The sequence below is a fragment of the Schistocerca gregaria genome, chromosome 5 (assembly GCF_023897955.1).
Source record: "Schistocerca gregaria isolate iqSchGreg1 chromosome 5, iqSchGreg1.2, whole genome shotgun sequence".
NCBI lineage: Eukaryota > Metazoa > Arthropoda > Insecta > Orthoptera > Acrididae > Schistocerca > Schistocerca gregaria.
Window position 1 is genome coordinate 290779357 of NC_064924.1, and position 22686 is coordinate 290802042.

At 44.7% G+C, this 22686-nt stretch overlaps 1 protein-coding gene and 1 non-coding gene across 2 annotated transcripts in view; both read right to left on the reverse strand.

Moving 5' to 3' along the window:
* LOC126273321 (paired box pox-neuro protein-like) overlaps positions 1-22686 on the reverse strand; it is a 193966-nt gene that overhangs the window by 147336 nt on the left and 23944 nt on the right. The window lies entirely within an intron of this gene.
* Positions 997-1073, reverse strand: Trnas-cga (transfer RNA serine (anticodon CGA)). Its single transcript has one exon. It is a non-coding gene; the product is annotated as a tRNA-Ser (tRNA).

Consider the following 22686-nt stretch of genomic DNA (forward strand, 5'->3'; position numbering starts at 1 on the left):
GTGTAGGTTTGATGTTTTACCGGATTCTTCATATTCACGGTACACTCTTGATGGTCGTAAGGGAAAGTCCCCACTTCATCACTACCTCGAAGATGCTGTGTCCCATCGCTCGTGCGCACACTATAAGACCACGTTTAAACTCACTTAAATCTTGATAACCTGCCATTTTAGCAGCAGTAACCGATCTGACAACTGCGCCAGGCACTTGTTGTTTTACAAGGACGCTGCCGACAGCAACGCCGTATTCTGCCTGTTCACATCTCTCTGTATTTGAATATGCATGCTTATACTAGTTTGTTTGGCTTTTGAGTGTATTTGATAAATAATTCAACGTACTGGCAGAAATACGCACCACCTTAACGCACAAGCTGGCCTCAAGTTAAAGTAACACTCTCCTTTGCACAGATTCAATTTAATACAGAAGAGATCTGAATGAATACATTTCAGAAATTGAGCTTTCCTATTAACGACAGACTTTCCTGGCAAGATGACACATTCACATGCACACTTACAAATAACGAATACAAATACATACATACACAGATATAAATACAGATACGATTATATCAGGTTATTGTAATTATGATTACAGAGACGTTAACTGTCCGTTATTGAAGACGGCTACGTGGTTGAGAATATCAGTGTGTCATCATCATGGTAAAGCATAATGCTTCCTTTGTCAATTTCCGAGGAGGCTGCTTCAAATTTCGACGATAATTCTCATTACTCAAAGTAATATGCTAACAAAGACGGTGTTCAAGAAACCTGTTTTCCCCGAGTTCACAAAATTAGTACGTCTAGTTTGTCTCTCAAACAGACTCTACTGACCTCCTCGTGAGGTACAGAACAGCACGAAAATAGGTAAAGTTTTTATTTTTATTTATTTATTTATTTTTTGCGCTAGCAGTCGCAAACTTTGTCAACTATTCCACAATGAGATTTTCACTCTGCAGCGGAGTGTGCGCTGATATGAAACGTCCTGGCAGATTAAAACTGTGTGCCGGACCGAGACTCGAACTCGGGACCTTTGCCTTTCGCGGGCAAGCGCTCTACCAACTGAGCTACCGAAGCACGACTCACCGCCTGTCCTCACAGCTGTACTTCTGCCAATACCCCGTCTCCCACCTTCCAAACTTTACAGAAGCTCTCCTGCGAACCTTGCAGAACTAGCACTCCTGGAAGAAAGGAGACGAGGACCTGGCGTGAGTCGAGCTTTGGTAGCTCAGTTGGTAGAGCACTTGCCCGCGAAAGGCAAAGGTCCCGAGCTCGAGTCTCAGTCGGACACACAGTTTTAATCTGCCAGGAGGTTTTGTTAACTATTGTATTACTTATTTACTTAGCGCCATGTTTCGAGGTAATACCTCATCTTCAGGCTAAATGGTACCTCGAAACATGTCGCTAAATAAATAAGTAATACAATAGTTGACAAGTTTGTGACTGGTAGCGCTCCATATTTCTTGAGACAGAAAAATGGTCTAAATGGCTTCAAGCACGAAAAATAGCGCCGCGCGGGATTATCTGAGCGGTCTCAGGCGCTGCAGTCATGGACTGTGCGGCTGGTCCCGGCGGAGGTTCGAGTCCTCCCTCGGGCATGGGTGTGTGTGTGTTTGTCCTTAGGATAATTTAGATTAAGTAGTGTGTAAGCTTAGGGACTGATGACCCTAGCAGTTAAGTCCCATAAGATTACACACACATTTGAACATTTTTTGAACGAAAAATAGCCTTCGCTGTTTAGTGGGCTGTCCTGTGTGAAAGCCGTCGGTGCCTGCATGACGGCAGCAGAGAGCTGGTGTACCACGTACCGGCGTTGCGTGCCAAGCACAAGTTTGACGGGACGCTGGGCTCGGCACGGCACTGTCTACGTGTTGGCTATCAGATGCCGGCCAACGCTTCCCAGCAAACACCTGTCCGCCGCTCCAACGGCCTTATCGCGCTACCAGTGGCCGCGGTCACTACGTGTTACCTGAATTACAGCGAGAGCCCGCCTCGGCGAAAGTGACACGAATGCTGTCGCCTCAACATTGCTTCACTAAATGTCAAAGTGTGTTTTAAACAGTTAAACCGATCACGTTAAAGGAACAAAGTAGAAGCTGTATGCAAAGAGGCCAAGCAGAAGTCGCTTTCTCGACATTTTCTAACAACTTTAATCTCGAGGTTATGCAACAGGCGCAGATCCAGCGGGGGCTGGAACACTTGGCCGAAGTGACACCCCTACAGAGACATATACATATCTGCAGACTCTACGGATCTTGCTGGAATAAGCGGATTTTCGCACATAGTCTTCTACATCTAGATGTACAACAACATACATTCTCCGCAAGCCATCGTGCGGCGCATAGTGGAGGGTACATTGTACCACTACTAGTCATGTCCCTTCTAGTTCCACTCGCAAAGAGGGCGAGGGAAAACTACTATCTATATGCCTTCGAGCTCTAGTATCTTATCTTCATGGTCCTTACCCGAAATGTGCATTGGCTGCAGTAGACTCGTTCTCAAGTCAGATCCTGCAGAAAGTGTCATCACTTCCGTCTCTATGCTGTTCATTTTTGGAACACAACCTACGACCAGTTTAAAGACAGAAGTGATCACAATTTCTGCAGGACCTGACTATCATTTTGCAGTACAATGCTCAAGCACGTACAGTGCAAGCTGTTACTGCTTTGTTTGACTGATGGGGCTTCTAAGTGATATACCACCTGCTGCACTCCCCTGATTTAAGTCCTCGTGAGTTCAACTCGATTTTTAAAGTAAAGGAAAAACTTCACTGCATTCGCTTCAGAACTGCTACAAATTCGTCGGGCAATAGACCGCGCTGCTCGAACTGATAACACAACTGACACTGCTAAGAGTATTCTACGACTTCCACATTACTGGAAAAGGGTTATAAACAATGCTAGTGACTACTTTGAAGGTCAGTAAAACTTTGAAACACGTATCTATTTTGTACGAGCTGTAAATAAATAGTTGCTGCTATTAAAGTTTCAACCCTCATGTTCTCAATATTGTGCCGCCAAAGATCGTTGTCATTCCTCCAGAAATTCCCATTTGAGTTCACGGGATATTAGCTAAGTACCTGCGTGTTGTTCGAACAACCCGGTAACAAATCTGACAGCCCGCCTTTGAATTGCTTCAATGTCTTCCTCTCATCCACCCTGGTGGGAGTCATAAATACATAGTACACGAGAAAAGCTCGCCCTTCTATTTTATACGCGGTCTCCATTACGATTAAACCACACTTTCCTGAAATTCTCCCAATAAACCGAAGTTGACCATTTACCGTCCCTACTACCGTCCGTAGCACTCGTTCCGTTTCATACGGCTTTGCAACGGTAGGCCTGCATATTTCATCGACTTGGCTGAGTCAAGCAGTCCGCTACTAATGCTGTTTTCTAACATTGTAGGCTCTTGTCTGCATCAACTTACATTTTTCCCATATTTAGAGCAACTAGATATTCATCATACTAACTAAAAAAATTTGCCTGAGTCATTTTATACTCTCTTTCAGCCACTCAACGACCACACCCTTCCGTACACCACAGCACCAACAGGAAACTGCCGTAGAATTCTGCTCCCACTACCCGTCAGATCATTTATTTATGTAGAGAATACAAGCGGTCCTATTACACTTCCCAGGGGCACCTCTGACGATACCCTTGTCTCTGATCAACACTCGCCATCGAGAAGAAAGCACTGGGTTTTGTTACTTGACAAATCTTCGAGACACTCATATGGCTCGGAACCATTTCTGTATGACTGTACCTTCCTTACCAGTCTGCAGCGGGAAACCGTGTGAAACGAATTCCGGATGTCTGGGAATATGGAATATCCGTATTGCCGTTTATCATGTGAGACTGTCACATGAGAAAAGGGCAAGCTGAGTTTGGCTCAACCGTTGCTTTCTAAATAAGTGCTGATTTGTGGGCAGAAGCTTTTCCTTCTGAAGGAAATTTTTTGTATTCGAACTGAGAATATGTTCAAACATTCTGCAGCAGACCGATGTTAAGGTTATTGGTCTGTAATTTTACGTATCCGTTCGTTTGCCTTTCTTATACGAGCATGCGGGAATCACCACCTCTTGTTTCGTCATTTGGGACTTAGCGACGGGCGATACATTCGTGATAAATGCAAGCTACGCAAGGGGCGAATTATGTTGAGTACTCTCTGTAAAAACGAGGTGGGATTGTATTCGGTCCTGGCGATTTATTTGTTCTCAGTTCTTCCAGTTGCTGCTCTACGCCAGGTGTACTTTTTCCTATGTTGTCCATAGGGGATTCTATATGACGGTCAAACGACGGTGTGTGCTTACGACCTTCCTGCGTGAACGAGTTTTTAAACGCGAGATTTAAAACTTTGACTTTCCTTTCGCTGTCTTCTAGTGCCACGACAGACTGGTCAACAAGTGACTGGATAGAAGCCTTCGTCCCACTTGGCGATTTTACCTACGACCAAAATTTTCTCTTGTTAACAAGATCTTTTGCTGAGGTGTGATGGTGGTAATTGTATGCTTCGCCCATCGATCTTTTTACAGACGCACGAATTTCTAATAGCTTTTACCTGCCGTGAAAGGTGTGTTGCACTCCCCTTATAGACACGCCACAATGTTTTGCAATTTGGGGCGCAGATAAACCTGTCTGCCTGAGTGCTACAACTGCAGCTCATTTCTTTATAGATTGCAGTAAGCATATAGTAAGTATCGTACCACTGTTTGAAGTACTCGGCAGACATCACAAGAACAACTGGGCAGTATGGAATGGGCATTCATTCGTCACTCACTTAAACGTACCAGTTCATTGTAATCGTAGGTTTCGGCTGCCGTTGTCACTGTCAATAAATTTTTTTCTGGGCTGTTGACCGCATAGACTATATATAAAATTGTCCGACGTTTCAGCCACTTGAAATAGTGGTCGAATTTATATATTGACAATGCGGTCAACAGCCTAGAGGAATTTTATTGACAACACCAGTTCAGGTAAGTAATTTTTATGTACAAAATAGTCTGCTGGATAATACTGTATGAACATGAAAGCAAATACATAGTCCTGACATGTTTAACAATGTTATACTATTTCTTTGGTTACTCAATCGTAGCCATTATATGTTATCGACAGGGAATTAGTTGTCAGTTAATAAGATTACCGAAAATAATGAGCAGTAGTGTAATTATGTTCCTGAAGTAATAATTAATATTTTCTGACAGCCTCTCGTGTAGTCTACGCTATGGAAATCGCGATGTCTGCTTCCGTGCGTAATATCCATTACGATTTTCATCCGCAAGCCGGAACCATGGTAATGGGCGAGAATGCCACATTGTGTTCTAGAATGAACGTGCTGTCGTGTCCGGCAGCAGTTACAATCAACTGGAACACGCATACATTATTAATATACAATTTGCGCTGGTGCGAGTCCGATTATCCACGCCTGCACGTGTTTCGCTGCCCCCTGGGGATGCCCACTCTCCATCAGCAATAAAGAGCGCATATAAAAAATGTGCAGAGCCTCTGAATTGTTTCCGCGTGACGCCCGCCTTCGCTCTCAGGGAAACATCATGGGCGGCCTATCGCACAAGCATCTTATCGACAACAACAAATTCGCCGTAGCGCACGCACACTGCTCTGGAGATGGGGCACCTCTTTCCAGAGATGGGTTTCAATTACTGCCGTGTTGTCCGGCCGACGGGACAGTTCGCTTTCCAAGTAAGAGACGACCTTTCGCTTATCTGCTGTCCGAGTCTAGCAACATGGTACCATTTTTACGCCCGCCGCGCACGTGTAGAGTGGAAGCTTCGTGACTGCACCGCCGTGCGCGTGCATTTTTCGGACAAGACAAAACAGATGAAAACACGATATTGGCAGACTTAACGGAAAGTCGAGAGTGTTACGCCGAATAGATAAATGAGCGTGTATGCATTAAATACTGTAAGTACTGAAGGTTCTGTACTAAAAAAAAAAAAAAAAAAAAAATACACTCTTTCTTCTAATTGTTGTGGCAGTGCTTAATTCTAAATTCCCGATGTAATCTAAAAGCTGTTACAATTTAATCGCACTACAGTGTACCTGCAACTGTTCTGACGCCGTTTTCAACGCTCATACGAGCCTCACATGAAAAGCCGGCAGACAAAACATGATGATTAAGAGCGATTAACTGTCTGGCCACAAAGTTGCGGAAAATTAACGCTATTTCCAAGTGAGACAGTCATTTTACGAAGCCGAGTTCGTGTACGTTTTCGACTTTACAAACACTGAAATGGCAATGCGTTTCAGGGATTCCTTTCTCATCGAATAACAGATGATTGTCCTCCTTAGGTAGGGCACAGTGACCTCTTGTCATCAACTCGTCTGTGTCGTAAATAAATGCTTTCGCTCATATGAATTTAAAAAATCGTCTTTGAGATATGCTCTTCAGCTACGATAAGGCGTCTTTAACTATACCACCAACAGCTCCTAAAAACGTCATTATGCTACAACTAGTTTGAATATTTAAAGTTTAAAAATTGTGCAGACCACATGCTTAGCAGTAAAAGTTACGTATTACAGCTTTAACAACATACATAACGCCTGTCACGAAAATGAACATGTGGTATAAACTACAGTCTGCCAGATAATAATGTTAATTTCTAAACTGGTTGCTTTATCAGCTTTTGGAGGTCTACTTATATACCAGTAACCGACCAACCACGACTGTTTAAAGAATCGAACTCTCATGCATAAAACCACTTCATACGTCTGATTACTTTACAGATAAGTTAATGTGTTCAATACATCGCTAAACGCTGTAATTATCAAACACTGGATTAGTAATAGTCTGGGTAATTTGGGCTCAGTTTCAGGAAAACTAGTTTTTCGCGCGTCTTAATATTTATGACGTCTTATCTTGTGAACTATGTCTTGTAGAATGATGTAATTCTGCAAATACATTCAGTGATATAAGTGGATATTGTCTGCGAAACGTATTGTGAATATAGTCAGTAGTAAAGAAGTAATAAACTAACAATGTTTAGTAATGCACCGAGGTAACAACAGTAATGACATAGCGGTATGCTTGTATGCTGATGGAGGTAGTATCGCGTTCACAAAGTATAAAACGGCAGTTCAATGGCGGAACTGTCATTTTCACTCAACTGATTCACGTGAAAAGGTTTCTGACGTGATTATAGCCGGACAAACTTTGAACGCGGTATGACAGATGGAAGTAGATGCACGGGACATAACATTTCGGAAATGGCATTCCGAGATCCAGTGTTAAGAGTGTGCCGAGAACACCGAATTTCAGGTCTTACCTCTCACCACGGACAACGCAGTGGCCGACGGCCTTCACTTAACGACCGAGAGCAGCGGCGTCTGCGTAGAACTGCCAGTATTAACAGACAAAAAACTCTGTGTGAAATAACCTCAGAAGTCAATGTGATAGGTATGACGAACGTATCCTTTAGGACAGTGCAGCGAAATTCGGCGTTATTGAGCTATGGCAGCAGAAGAACGACGCGAGTGCCTTTGCTAACAGCACGACATCTTATGCAGCACCTCTCTGGAGCTGGTGACCAATCAGGCTGGACCGTAGACGACTGGAAATTCGTGACCTTGTCAGATGTGTCCAGATTTCAGTTGGTAAGGGCTTTTGGTAGGATTTGAGTGTGGCGCAGACTCCACGAAGGCAAGGTTCCGAGTTGTCAACAACACACTGTACACGCTGGTGGTGGCTCCAAAATGGTGTGGAATGTGAAATGGGTTGGGTCATCTGGATGTTCGGCTACTTGGAGACGATCAGCAGCCATTCATGGACCTTATTTTCCCAAAAGACGTTGGAATTTCTATGGACGACAATGAGTCATGTCACCGGGCCACAATTGTGCGCCGATAGTTTGAAGAACATTCTGGACAATTTGGCCACCCAGACTGGCCGACAGGAAATCCATCGAAAATTTGTGGGACATAATGGATAGCTAGCCGTGGTGACCGAGTGGTTCTAGGCGCTACTGTCTGGAGCCGCGCGACCGCTGCGGTCACAGGTTCGAATGCTGTCTCGGGCATGTATGTGTGTGATGTCCTTACGTTAGTTAGGTTTAAGTAGTTCTAAGTTCTAGGGGACTGATGACCTCAGAAGTTAAGTCCCATAGTACTCAGAGCCATTTTGAACATAATGGAGAGGCCAGTTCGTGCACAAAATCTTGTACCGGCAACACTCTCGCAATTATGGACGATTGTAGAGACTGCATCGTTCATTTCTGCAAAATTTGGAAATTTGTGGTAAAGTGTTGTGGGACCAACTCCTGAGGTCATCGGTCCCTAAGCTTGCGCACTACTTAATCTAACTGACGATAAGGGCAACACGCAGGCCCATGCCCGAGGGAGGACTCGAATCTCCGACGGGGGGAAGCCGGGCGGACCGTGACAAGACGCCTCAGACCACGTCTACCCCGCACGGCTCATTTCTGCAAGGGCTTCCAACGATTCGTTAAGTCCATGCCGCGTCGAGTCCCTGCGCTACACCGAGAAAAAGGAGGTCCGGCACGATATTAGGAGGCATCCCATGAGTTGTGTCATCTCGGTGCATCCTCTGAGAAAAGACGATATACTTTTAGTGAAACAGTCAAAATACACATTTATAAGAGACGAGGGGTTTCTAAGCAATTGACATTGTAGGTGCACAGTTTGGATCGCTAAGACGAAAAGAATAAATTGGCACGATGTTTATCCAGTCCAAAAAAGTTTACAAAAATAACTGAGGCCTATCGATGACATATTGTACCCTGGCCTTAAACTTTGGTTGGTAACATTTCTATTGATTAGTTTTACCTACAGTGGAAAGGTGAGACTTTTCCTACATGATTTTTTGCCCGTTTCCACCGTTCTGAGTTAATGATTCTGATGTAGCTGTTTCGCGACTTCTAAGGTTATTAAATTGGATAAATAACGTATGACTTGTGAACTTATAGTTTCAAAAATGGCTCTAAGCACTATGGGGACTTAACATCTGAGGTCATCAGTCCCCTAGAACTTAGAACTACTTAAACCTAACTAACTTAAGGAAATCACACACATCCATGCCCGAGGCAGCATTCGAACCTGCGACAGTAGCAGCAGCGTCGTTCCAGACTGAAGCGTCTAGAACCGCTCGGTCACAGCGGCCGGCGAAATTATAGCTTCACTGTGAGGATCTGTGGGATCCTAACATCTCGAATGTGGTCATGCTACCATACTTACATGTTCAACGTCGACTGTGCGAAGCAATCAGAAAGAGTGCATGGATTTGTGAGGACGAAACAGTTCATAGTTTTCTCATCTCGGTAGTGCACCTGCTTACACTTCGTTGGTTGTTTGCGAATTTTTTCCTCATTAATAATAGTGTAATGATACCACACCCTCCATATTCGCCACACATGTCTCTGCGAGATCATTTTTTATTTTCTAAAATAAAGAAAATCTTACAGGCAGTTGTTTTACTAGCATAAATGAGATTTTGACGGGATCTCCGAGATTTCAAAATGGTATCTTAAAGGTAAAGCTTCATAAGTGTTCCGTGAATTCAAAAAAGCGATTTGATATGAGTGTATGATATCTAGTGGGGGATTTTTTGATGAGGGCAACATTGTTATAGATGAATAAATACAAAATACAAATAAATTCCATTATTGTTTTAACATATCTTCGTGTGAAATATAGTAGTGCGGGCGTTAGATATTCAGAAACCGTGGAAAAAAGAACTTGGTTCGGTAGTTATACTGCAGACTACGTTGAAACAAAAGCCGTTCAGTAGGATTGCTTACTGAACGTTTGAGTATTCATAACTTACGGTCGCGGCCGTCTCGCGGGAGAAACTGTGAACTTGAGAGTGCTGCTAATAACACGTAGCTTCCGAACGCTTAAAATTGCCGGCAGAGTAAACAAGAGACGCACGCAGCCGGCGCCATCACGGCATCCCGCCATTACGCACAGCGCGCCGTGTGACGTTTTTATCGCCAGGGGTTACGCAAACGGCGCGAGCCAGAGGCCCTGCCCGTGCTGACACTTCAGATGCCATCTCCACATGTTCGCAGTTTGTAGCAGCACATCGCACTCCCATCTACAACCTACCAGTGTGTGCTTTACGATGTATCTTAATTTCTTGTTCTACAAACAATGGAGATTTTTTTGTCGCCATCTTCTCTCTTTATTGCACGATTTTAAAAGATAAAGAACAATATAGCGCACAGTGTATTTCAAAACGGTACGTCCGTTTTCATAAGACGTAGCTTCTACACCAGTGATTCCCATTCTTTCTAAGGTCATTACCCCTGAGAGCAAGCAGATATTACTTATTACCTCCCCCCCCCCAACCATCATCATCGCATTACTAAATTTTAGAATGAAAAAAAAAATCTGTTTGAAAACTTTCCTTTTCAGAATAACATTTTATTATACCATGAACTAATGATTCTGTTTATTTCTAACGACTTTTTTTTATACAGGGTGGCGCACGAAATGTGTTACCAATTGTTTCTTTCACAATTTACGACGCACGTTAGATATCGCGCTGGGATCTCTACAGCAGTACCAGCAGAGCTTGGAAAAACAAATGAGTTACGAAATGACGTGTAATTCACGATTCTGCCGCTAGGAGACTGGTAGCAATGGCTGACAATGGAAGACTGACGACACAGCAACGATCGGCAATTGTGTTACTTTTTCATGAAAACGAAAAGCCTTGTTGTGACTTAGAGGCGTTTTCGACAACAGTTTAACACGCGATGGGTTCCTTGCAAGAAGACCATTCAAAGGTTGTACGATAAATTTCTATAGGAAGGAACAGTACTGGAAGCGAAGCGACCTCGGCCTAAGCCTGTTTGTTCGCCGGAGAATATTGAAGCGGTATGAGTTGCTGTACAGAGAAGTCCCGGGAAATCGTGTAGAAAGGCAATAGTGCAACGCATTCTTAAAAGTGACCTCCACATGTACCCATACAAGATGACCTGTGCACAGAAGCTCACTGAAGAACACAAGCAGCAGAGACTACTGTTTGCTCAGTGGGCGGAGGATAGGGAAGAAACTCTCAACAACGTTTGGCTTTCAGACGAAGCGCATTTTCATTTAGACGGTGTGGTTAACAAACAAAATGTACGCTTTTGTGCCACTGAAAACCCACAAGTGCTTCACGAACGACAACATTATGCTCCGAGGATTACAGCGTGGGCAGCAATTTCCAGTCACGGAATTATTGGACACTTTTTCTTTGAAGAAACTGTGAACTGCGAGCGTTATTTGAGCATGCTTCGCAATAGCTTCATTCCACAGCTTCTTGCTACTGCCTTGCCCTTCAACACGCAGTGGTTCATGCAAGTTGGAGTAAGGCCGCATACTGCAAACACTGTGTTGAAGTTTTTACACGAGCATTTCGACATGCGGATCATTTCACTCAGGTTTCCAGGTCGGTTCAGTGACGGACAAAATTGCCCCCCCCCCCCCCCCCAATAGTTCAGACCTCAATCCACGTGACTTTTTTTTTGGGGGGGGGGGGAGGGAGAGTACCTAAAGGGAAAAAATTTCCCGAAACGTCCACGTGATTTAACGGAGCTCAGAAGACTTATTCAAATGGCTCTGAGCACTATGGGACTTAACTGCTGTGGTCATTAGTCCCCTAGAACTTAGACCTACTTAAACCTAACTAACCTAAGGACATCACACACATCCATGCCCAAGGCAGGATTCGAACCTGCGACCGTAGCAGTCGCGCGGTTCCGGAGAAGACTTATTCTTCAAACTTGGAGTGAAATTACGGAAGACATGAACAAAATAACTAATGATGGTCGAAGTAGAGAGGATATAAAATGTAGACTGGCAATGGCAAGGAAAGCGTTTGTGAAGAAGAGAAATTTGTTGACATTGAGTATAGATTTAAGTGTCAGGAAGTCGTTTCTAAAAGTATTTGTATGGAGTGTAGCCATGTATGGAAGTAAAACATGGACGATAAATAGGTTAGACAAGAAGAGAATAGAAGCTTTCGAAACGTAGTGCTACAGAAGAATGCTGAAGATTGGATGGGTAGATCACATAACTAATGAGGAGGTGTTGAATAGGATTGGGGAAAAGAGAAGTTTGTGGCACAACTTGACTAGAAGAAGGGATCGGTTGGTAGGACATGTTCTGAGGCATGAAGGGATCACCAATTTAGTATTGGAGGCCAGCGTGGAGGGTAAAAATGGTAGAGGGAGACCAAGAGATGAGTACACCAAGCAGATTCAGAAGGATGTCGGTTGCAGTAGGTACTGGGACATGAAGAAGCTTGCACGGGATAGAGTAGCATGGCGAGCTGCATCAAACCAGTCTCAGGACTGAAGACCGCAACAACAACATGTGCCGTAGGGTAATCACTAACTTCTGCGTTCGTTTGAAGGAAGTTAGGAAACGAAATGGTGGACATATTGAACATGTGCTGAGTTAGAACAAATCTCCATGGACGGTTCTTCATTGTGGCATATGTTCCTTTCAGATTGTCTTGACATTAAAGTTTATATTTTTTAAAAATGGTAACACATTTCGTGCGTCACCCTGTAGACTGATGAAACATTTGGCGATGCACTTTCTAGTGCTACCTGATACGTCTCACGACTGGCGCCAGTAGTTGTTCTTGTAGTGTCATTTTTCCCATCGATTTCGCTTTGTCCTGCCGCGAGTCGGTTGTTCATCGCGGATTCGACTACACTCCTGTAAATGCAAAAAAGAACACATTGCCACCGGTGTGTCAGACCCACCATACTTGCTCCAGACACTGCGTGAGGGCTGTACAAGCACGGCACAGCGGACACACCAGGAACCGCGGTGTTGGCCGTCGAATGGCGCTAGCTGCGCAGCATTTGTGCACTGCCGCCGTCAGTGTCAGCCAGTTTGCCGTGGCATACGGAGCTCCATCGCAGTCTTTAACACTGGTAGCAAGCCGCGACAGCGTGGACGTGAACCGTATGTGTAGTTGACGGACTTTGAGCGAGGGCGTATAGTGGGCATGCGGGAGGCCGGGTGGACGTACCACCGAATTGCTCAACACGTGGGGCGTGAGGTCTCCACAGTACATCGATGTTGTCGCCAGTGGTCGGCGGAAGGTGCACGTGCCCGTCGACCTGGGACCGGACCGCAGCGACGCACGGATGCACGCCAAGACCGTAGGATCCTACGCAGTGCCGTAGGGGACCGCACCGCCACTTCCCAGTAAATTAGGGACACTGTTGCTCCTGGGGTATCGGCGAGGACCATTCGCAACCGTCTCCATGAAGCTGGGCTACGGTCCCGCACACCGTTAGGCCGTCTTCCGCTCACGCTCCAACATCGTGCAGCCCGCCTCCAGTGGTGTCGCGACAGGCGTGAATGGAGGGACGAATGGAGACGTGTCGTCTTCAGCGATGAGAGTCGCTTCTGCCTTGGTGCCAATGATGGTCGTATGCGTGTTTGGCGCCGTGCAGGTGAGCGCCACAATCAGGACTGCATACGATCGAGGCACACAGGGCCAACACCCGGCATCATGGTGTGGGGAGCGATCTCCTACACTGGCCGTACACTTCTGGTGATCGTCGAGGGGACACTGAATAGTGCACGGTACATCCAAACCGTCATCGAACCCATCGTTCTACCATTCCTAGACCGGCGCCAGGTGGAAATGGCATGGCAAGCCGTTCCACAGGACTACATCCAGCATCTCTACGATCGTCTCCATGGGAGAATAGCAGCCTGCATTGCTGCGAAAGGTGGATATACACTGTACTAGTGCCGACATTGTGCATGCTCTGTTGCCTGTATCTATGTGCCTGTGGTTCTGTCAGTGTGATCATGTGATGTATCTGACCCCAGGAATGTGTCAATAAAGTTTCCCCTTCCTGGGACAATGAATTCACGGTGTTCTTATTTCAATTTCCAGGAGTGTATTTATGTCTGTAACTTCGAGGCAGCAGCTCTCCCTGTGTGGTCTGTCGGTTGCAGTTGCAACCCGTCCGGGAGGTGGGTCTTACTCGGTGCGCATGATCATTGGCCGTGGCATTACTGGAGTGCTACGGTCGGAGACGGCGGAAAGGTTTTGGGTTCCGGCACGAGACGTGGTGTTTGGCTTTCCTCGCCACGCAGTGCATGTTGAGAAGAAGAGCTTGCCGAATCGTCGCCTGGCATTAACCGTTCGCCTGGGCATATGGCGGTTGTTGGATTTTAACAGGTGTTTATATATATTTGTTAATGGTTAACTTATATTGTCTTCGGTGACGAGTCTGCTATGTCAAAGTTATGTCACACGTGCCATGATAAGGGGGCTTGGGTTAAAAAAAAAAAAGGTTCAAATGGCTCTGAGCACTATGGGACTTAACTTCTGAGGTCATCAGTCCCCTAGAACTTAGAACTACTTAAACCTAACTAACCTAAGGACATCACACACAATCATGCCAGAGGCAGGATTCGAACCTGCGACCGTAGCTGTCGTGCGGTTCCAGACTGTAGCGCCTAGAACCGCTCGTCCACCCCGCCGACCGGGGCTTGGGCTTTCCGTCTTAGTTGCCTACCGTTTGATGACGGATCTGCAGCTTCACGTAAGGAAACCCGGTGAGCTCCTCATTATTGAGTGATGGTTTGTCTAAAATTGTTATAACCTTGAGGATTAAGATCCAAAATTGCACCTTAATTAACGAGTAACGAAATATTATGTTGTCTCGTAAAACTACACCAGGTTCGATGAAAGTGCTGTTTTGGTGCGCTTTTCCCCATTTATGGATTGTTTGCTCATTGCCCATTTAAGGTAATACTCAGCTGTTGCTATGACGTTTCAAGGAACGATATTATTTACGCGTGTATTGCAGTGTTTAAATGCATTCTTGATGATTGAGTTAAAATTTTTTTTTGCGTGCCTTCTTGTTTTAATGTTATGTTTCACTCTTTTATGTAATATTAATGTGCTGTTGTAGTCGATCTACGTTTCAGCTGCGTGCAGCGCAGTGTATTTCGTCCGGTACAGTGGGGCGTGGTACCGGGGCTTGAGGACTTGGCCGTTGCCACTGGAACTGTATTTCGTTAGACGGGCTTCATGTTCTGTCTCGATCTCGCCCGTAAGTCGAGTACTGCTGTTCTCTTTGTTCCTGGCTCTGTCAGGTCGTTAAGCCGACCGCTGTGGCCGAGCGGTTCTAGGCGCTTCGGTCTGGAACCTCGCGACCGCTACGGTCGCAGGTTCGAATCCTGCCTCGGGCGTGGATGTGTGTGATGTCCTTAGGTTAGTAAGGTTTAAGTAGTTCTAAGTTCTAGGGGACTGATGACCTCAGATGTTAAGTCCCATAGTGCTCAGAGCCATTTGAACGAGCCAGGTCGTTAAGCTTTGTGTTGTATCCGTAATTGGAAAAACAACAAATAACGATTGGCGTGACTTCCAAATTCTTTTTATTGCCAACAGTTCTACAATACTAACACAACTTGGTGGTTGATCAAGAGCACTGACTGGGCTGGAGAGTCCAAGTCCTGTACGGTAAACAGTCGTAGCACAGTGTAGCGTCGTTCCTGGGTGCGACGGCGACGTAGCAAGTAGGTAGTCCAACACGAGACGGCCAGGCGTGGCGGCGTATGCGGCTATATAGGGCAAGTGACGGAGGAATATGCCCGCCGTAACCGAGTCCGTTTGTCGTGTCTTGTTATGATTGACGGCGCGGACTCACGTAACTACCTCTCGGGAGGACGCCGGCCGAGGCTGCCATGACAGTGCGGAAGCACTCAGTGTGTCGTAGCACAGTGTAGCGTCGTTCCTGAGTTCCTGGGTTGTAGAGTTTTGGAACACGTATTATGTTCGAGTATAATGACTTTTCTGGAGACTAGAAATCTACTCTGTAGGAATCAGCATGCGTTTTGAAAAAGACGGCCGTGTGAAACTCGGCTCGCGCTATTCGTCCATGAGACCCAGAGGGCCATAGACACGGTTTCCCAGGTAGATGCCGTGTTTCTTGACTTCCGCAAGGCGTTCGATACAGTTCCCCACAGTCGTTTAATGAACAAAGTAAGAGCATATGGACTATCAGACCAACTGTGTGATTGGATTGAAGAGTTCCTGGATAACAGAACGCAGCATGTCATTCTCAATGGAGAGAGTGATTTCAGGTGTGTCCTAGGGGAGTGTCGTAGGACCGTTGCTATTCATAATATACATAAATGAACTTGTGGATGACATCGGAAGTTCCCTGAGGCTTTTTGCGGATGATGCTGTGGTGTATCGAGAGGTTGTAACAATGCCTAATTGTACTGAAATACAGGAGGATCTGCAGCGCATTGACGCATGGTGCAGGGAATGGCAATTGAATCTCAATGTATACAAGTGTAATGTGCTGCGAATACATAGAAAGATAGATCCCTTATCATTTAGCTACAAAATAGCAGGTCAGCAAATGGAAGCAGTTAATTCCATAAATTATCTGGGAGTACGCATTAGGAGTGATTTAAAATGGAATGATCATATAAAGTTGATCGTCGGTAAAGCAGATGCCAGACTGAGATTCATTGGAAGAATCCTAAGGAAATGCAATCCGAAAACAAAGGAAGTAGGTTACAGTATGCTTGTTCGCCCACTGCTTGAATACTGCTCAGCAACGTGGGATCCGTACCAGATAGGATTGATAGAAGAGATAGAGAAGACGCAACGGAGAGCAGCGCGCTTCGTTACAGGATCATTTAGTAACCGCGAAAGCGTTACGGAGATGATAGATAAACTTTAGTGGAAGACTCTGCAGGAGAGACGCTCAGTATGTCGGTACGAGCTTTTGTTAAAGTTTCGAGAACATACCTTCACCGAAGAGTCAAGCAGTATATTGCTCCCTCCTACGTATATCTCGCGAAGAGACCATGAGTATAAACTCAGAGAGATTAGAGCCCACACAGAAGCATACCGACAATCCTTCTTTCCACGAACAATACGAGACTGGAATAGAAGGGAGAACCGATAGAGGTACTCAGGGTACCCTCCGCCACACATCGTCAGGTGGCTTGCGGAGTCTGGATGTAGATGTAGATGTAGATGTGTGCGGCCCGCGCCTGCGCTGTACAGCTGTGCAGAGCTGCGCATAAGCGGGTCGTACCGGCCGTTGACTGTATGACGTAAAGATCGCGGCCATGCAGCTGCAGGCGCCACGGTGTGGGCATTGACTATACCACACTTTGTACATCGTTTCTCCGTCGCCTTGCCGGATACACCTTTCGCTCGAAATATGAATTTAAACTTGTAAAACTGGGCCACTCTGTAATTAATGACCGATCAGATTGCTGGAGGCTCCGCCTTACTAATTCTGTATTCCTTTATCAGCAATTTGTATCATATTTGTACGTGTTATGCTGATTGTGAAGTTTAATTCCTAGGAAGGAGAGTTTCATGTGCGTGTGTTCTGAGGGAATGGTTAGATGATGAGGCGCTGTTTTTTTTTATTAATTGTTTATTATTTATGTAGTGCCTACCTGTACAGGCATCAATTGGATTATTCCTGACACAGACGTTCGTGTGCCTAGTGTCTTCATTGCGGAGCGTTATTGTTTTAGAAGTTGCCTTACTGTTACTTGTGTGCATTATGTTCTGCCTCAATGTTATACCTTGGTATGAATTTATATTGCAAAAGAGAAGTCATTGTACAAAGTCTTGCGGATTCAGAGTTTGGCAAGTTTTGACTGCATTAAGTATTTACACCAATAAAAATTTTCTTAATGTTTTTTGTATTTGTTACGCGGATTTCAACAGGAATTTAAGAAAAAAAATTATTGTCCTTGTTAAATTTATCATTTTTTGTCTTTAAACAGTACAAGCTAATAAACATTGTTTAACACAGGCTGTGTTTGTTTGGTAATTATGGCCCTGCTGCCTCCTGTCGTATTACTGGACGCAAATAGCACGTTCCACTACCTATAACTCCAGTTCAAAAAAGCAAGCTAACTATCCACATTGAGGATAGACACTTGTTTCTGCACCACTCCTCTAACTAGCGGCTCTTGCTTCATCCATACTCTACACCCACATTTAAAAGCAACCGAATTAAAATGCGTGCGCTACACTTACTATTTGTAAATTATTTCATTGCTGCTCTCCTTACTTCTGAAATGGAAGAAATTGGAAGATCTTAGGCTGCCAAAACCTTATGTCGGACAACAGCAGTTACTGCTACTAGTAATAATAATAATAGTAATAATACTGTGAAGGCCCTACAGCAATTTAGTAACCATTACGTAGTTACTGTTACGTCATGCTATCAATTAGATGAGTGCCCGCCTCGATAGCTGAGTGATCAGCGTGACGGAATGCCACGCAAAGGAACCCAGATTTGATTCCCGGCTGGGTCCGAGATCATCTCGAATCAGTGACTGAGTGTTGTGTCGTCTTCATCATCATCATCATCATCATCATCATTTCATCCCCATCGAAACGCAGGTAGCAGAAGTGGCGTCAACTAAACAGACTTACATCAGGCGACCGGTGTACTCGACGGGAGGGTCTTGACACACGAAATTCCATTTCAATTAAATGGATGATCTGTTGCCAAATGAACAATAAGGCAGTTTGTGGCCCATTGCAGGAACTACCAACAACTCAAGAGAGCCCATTTTGATGAGATATAACAGCATGTGTGACGTATACTTCTCAATTTTACTGTTGTGGATGCGTGGCACAAACTAAAAAGTTTTTGTATCAGAAGTGGACTATGTGAGTAGATGATGTTCATAGATTTGTTACGTAAGCCTTAACCCAACTAAATTGTGACATGTGTTAATGCTCGTGTTTGAAAAAAGTTAAGGACTGTTAACTTAGTAATCAGTATTACAGTCTTACGAAGTAGTGATAATAATAATGAGCTTTAAAATAATAATGTAAATTCATAACTCTAACACAATTAAATCATTTTGTTTTTACCCCTTTAAAAAATTCATTTTACCCCTCAGGGTTCGCAGGACAGCTTCTGCAAGGTTTGGAAGGTAGGAGACGAGGTACTGGCAGAAGTAAAGCTGTGAGAACGGGGCATGAGTCCTGCTTGGGTAGCTCAGATGGAAGAGCACGTGCCCGCGAAAGGCAAAGGTCCCGAGTTCGAGTCTGGGTCCGGCACACAGTTTTAATTTGTCAGGAAGTTTCAACACATCACTTGATAGGAGACAGATCTGGTAATAGAGCACGCCAAGGCAACATGTCGATACACCGTAGAACTCGTTAGGTTACAACAGCAGTAAGTGGGCGAGCGTTATCTCGTTGAAAAACACTCTCTGGATGTCAGTTTATGAATGGCAGAACAACATGTCACATCACCCGATTGATGTGTAAATTCACAGTCAGGGTGCCTGGGATGACGAACAGAGTGCTCTAGTGTGTCTAGCATGCAGGCGGATTTGGTGCATGCCCTTAACTGGCCTCCTCCTAAGCAACGCACAGCCATCACTGGCATCCAGGCATAACAGCCTTTCATCAGACTTCCACTCTGCCTTCCAATGAGTTCTCGCTTAACACCACTGAAGTCGCAAAAAACGGTCATTTGGGTCAGTGTAATGAACGCTACAGGGCGTCTGGCTCGGACCCGTCCTTGAAGTAACGGATTTGTAACAGTTCGTTGTGTCAGTGTGGTGCCAACTGCTGCTCATATTGCTGTATCAGGTGCAGTACGATGAGCCAGAACCATACGCCGGACGTGATGGTTTTTCCCTGTCGGTAGTGACACGTGGCCGTACGGAGCCACGTCTTCTTGCGACCGTACAGTCTCGTGACCGCCGCTGCGAGCAATCAACGTACAATGGCTGCAATCTCGCCAGTGGGTTACACGACCTCGTTGAAACTCAGTGAGGTGTTGATAATGTCGTCTACGTCGCGTTAAAGGCATTCTTGAGTAACATCAGTTCACCACGACCAATCTCAAAAGCAACTAGCGCTCACGGCCGTTAAGCATTTATTTGAAGCAAACCTGGTTTGCACCCACATTGTGGTGCTACTAAGAGCCACTCTTATGCGACCAGCGCAAAATCTGAATAGGCTTCATTTTTCAGGTGTAGAAATACGTATACCAACTTTCGTTTATGTCGCACAACTCATTTGTGATGCGGGTTTTTTGCCGTCAGTGTTTTTAAATGTAGGTATTCCAAAAGAACGGAAAAACGAAATAAATAGTGACCGAAAGGACACTCGAACCACGGATCCAGCCATTAGCTGTCGCGAACGCTACCGATATTTTTTCCTTTATTTTACACTTCAGAGAAATGCTCGTAGAAGATGAAGTTTTTTAAAAAAATCTGAATAGCGCGGGAATTGAGCCCAGGCCACTCACGTGGCATTATATCACAGAGCCAAGTGTCCCATCTTCAAATCGTCGTAGCTTTAGTGAATCAAAAGCTCTCAAAAAAGTTCAGAGTATATTTTCACGATATTTTTTGAGAGTTGCATCGGACTGCTGCGATACTGATATTTGAGTTGTGAACTTCAGGCACCATAAATATATATAAAAAAAAGAATCATCATCTGGCCAGAGGCGGTGAAGACAGTTGTTACCTTCACCGAGAGTCTTCTGTTGTCCACGTCGCTCCCAGTGACGGTTGTAACATGAGGTCTATTAGTCTCCGTTCGTGTGAATTTAAAACCCAGCACTTTTCTAGGCTTAGGAACGCTGACTATTCAACCATTTCCACTCCGGTGAAGGACAAGTAATAACATTCCATCCCGCCTCCAGCAAGCGCCATATAGGCGATAATTGTTAATATTATTCATACAAAGAAATGCGTACAAGATTCCCTCGTGGCGACAAACAAAGGAAGGCAGGCACACATATAGTTTCCGGACGCTCTCGGCAATCGGTCACTAAGGGTTGGGCGCCTGTGGCCCTCTCAGGGGAACGTGAAGGAGACAGAGATTACAAAACCTCATTCTTTTTTAACAGAAAGGGGACAACCCGCTCTCTGTGCGTCAGTCATGGGTGTGCTGGACCTGTGACTGTCTATTTCCGAACTGTTGTGTGTTAAGCTTGAATTGTCGCATCTCACCTCTTTCTGTGTGTGACACAGTGACACAACATACACCTATCGTTGAATTTCTTGTGGAGTCTTCCGAGTCTATTACGCACTTCACGTGCAGCTGCATATACTCAAAAGGCACAAATAAGTAGACTGCTGAACTTCATTGTTGGCTCCTCGGGGTTCCCGTTTTTCGAAGATTTCTTCAATTATTGGAGTCCAGTATAGTTGTTCTTATCATGGGGCACGTAGACACCTCAATTTTTGGCATGAAGATTACAGCAGCTAGGTTTGGACTGTTCGTAGCACTTAAAGGTGCCTCACAGACGTTCCGGTTACAAAAGGACTACAAATTTTTATTTAAAAAACAACCAACTTTACATGGATATATCTTCTAAATGCATGTACATATAACATTGGGGTCTTTTTTACGCTTAGGATTAAAGTTTTCATTTGTTTTTCAAAAATGTTCAACGTGCCTTCCACCGGACAGACGATAAACATCCAGACGATAATCAAACAAGTCCCATACTTTTGTGAACTTCTGTGCAGTTACTGCATTTACTGCGGCTGCTAGGCTTTCTGTTAGTGATTGGTAACCTACATAAAGTAGTGTATTATGAGCCCCAAATAGACTAGCTGCAGTAAAGGCGCGGTAAGCTGGCCACCGACCCCTTAGTACTGATCGTTAAAAGTCGGCGCCCTTCGGAACACTTCGAATCCACTGCTCTGTTTCATATTGTTGTCACCCTCATCGACCCCATAGTCGTGACAATGGCGAAGTGTTACTGTGTTGTCGGCGTGAGCGGACTATTAAACGATTAATAACAGTAACTGTACTGTATTTAAATGTCTTGTGCAGTATGAGACACGATCGCAGATGTTAACTAAATGTTTTGAATGTTATTTTCCTTCTAGTGATTGCATTGAACCTTCATTACAACAGCCTTAATTTAATTTCATATTCCTTGCTACAAATATGAACAGGATTTGCAGATGATCACCTTTATAATTGGCATTCACAAATCCATATTACTCCCATGTCAACATTTACACCGTAGCAGGTGCTTGGCACATTCGCGAACGCCCGTGATTTGTCAGTACTGGAAGAGAAACAACACAGCATTCCCTCTCTCACACCCCGTAACCCAGCAGAAGCTGTGGTACTTACACCTTACGCCAAGTGAAAGGGAGAGATATAGTACGAGAGGGAGTTACGTGCATATGATAAATTCGTTCTCTCGAAAATTTCCTTCCCTCATACGTACCTCCTCTGTGTTACCACAGGCGACGTTTCACTGATCACATTTGTACTAAGACTGCAGTACACGCGATGTACCTAGTTGCTTCTACCGCCCTGAGGGGAATGCGTGTTTTGAATTATGTTCACCAACCTGCAGTCTTCTATAGTTGTTGTCCCCTGAACAGAAAACAGCACGCAGGGCGAGCATCCGTTACCTAAGGGCTGTAATAAACTGGTAGCAAGGAAGTAGTAACGTATAAATAATTAAATCCTAAATTGGTATATTTAGCATGGTGCAGCAGAGTCAGCAACTGTAAAATGTAATTATATTAAATTTCAGCCTCCAGTTGAATAAATAAAGAAACTTTACCTAGGTTTCGGCTAAAATAATGTAGCCTTCTTCGGAAATGTCACAATATAAAATTAAATTAAAACGTACTAAATATTGGTCTTGTCAAAATAATGTAGCCTTCTTCAGAAATGTCACAATATAAAATTGAATTAAAA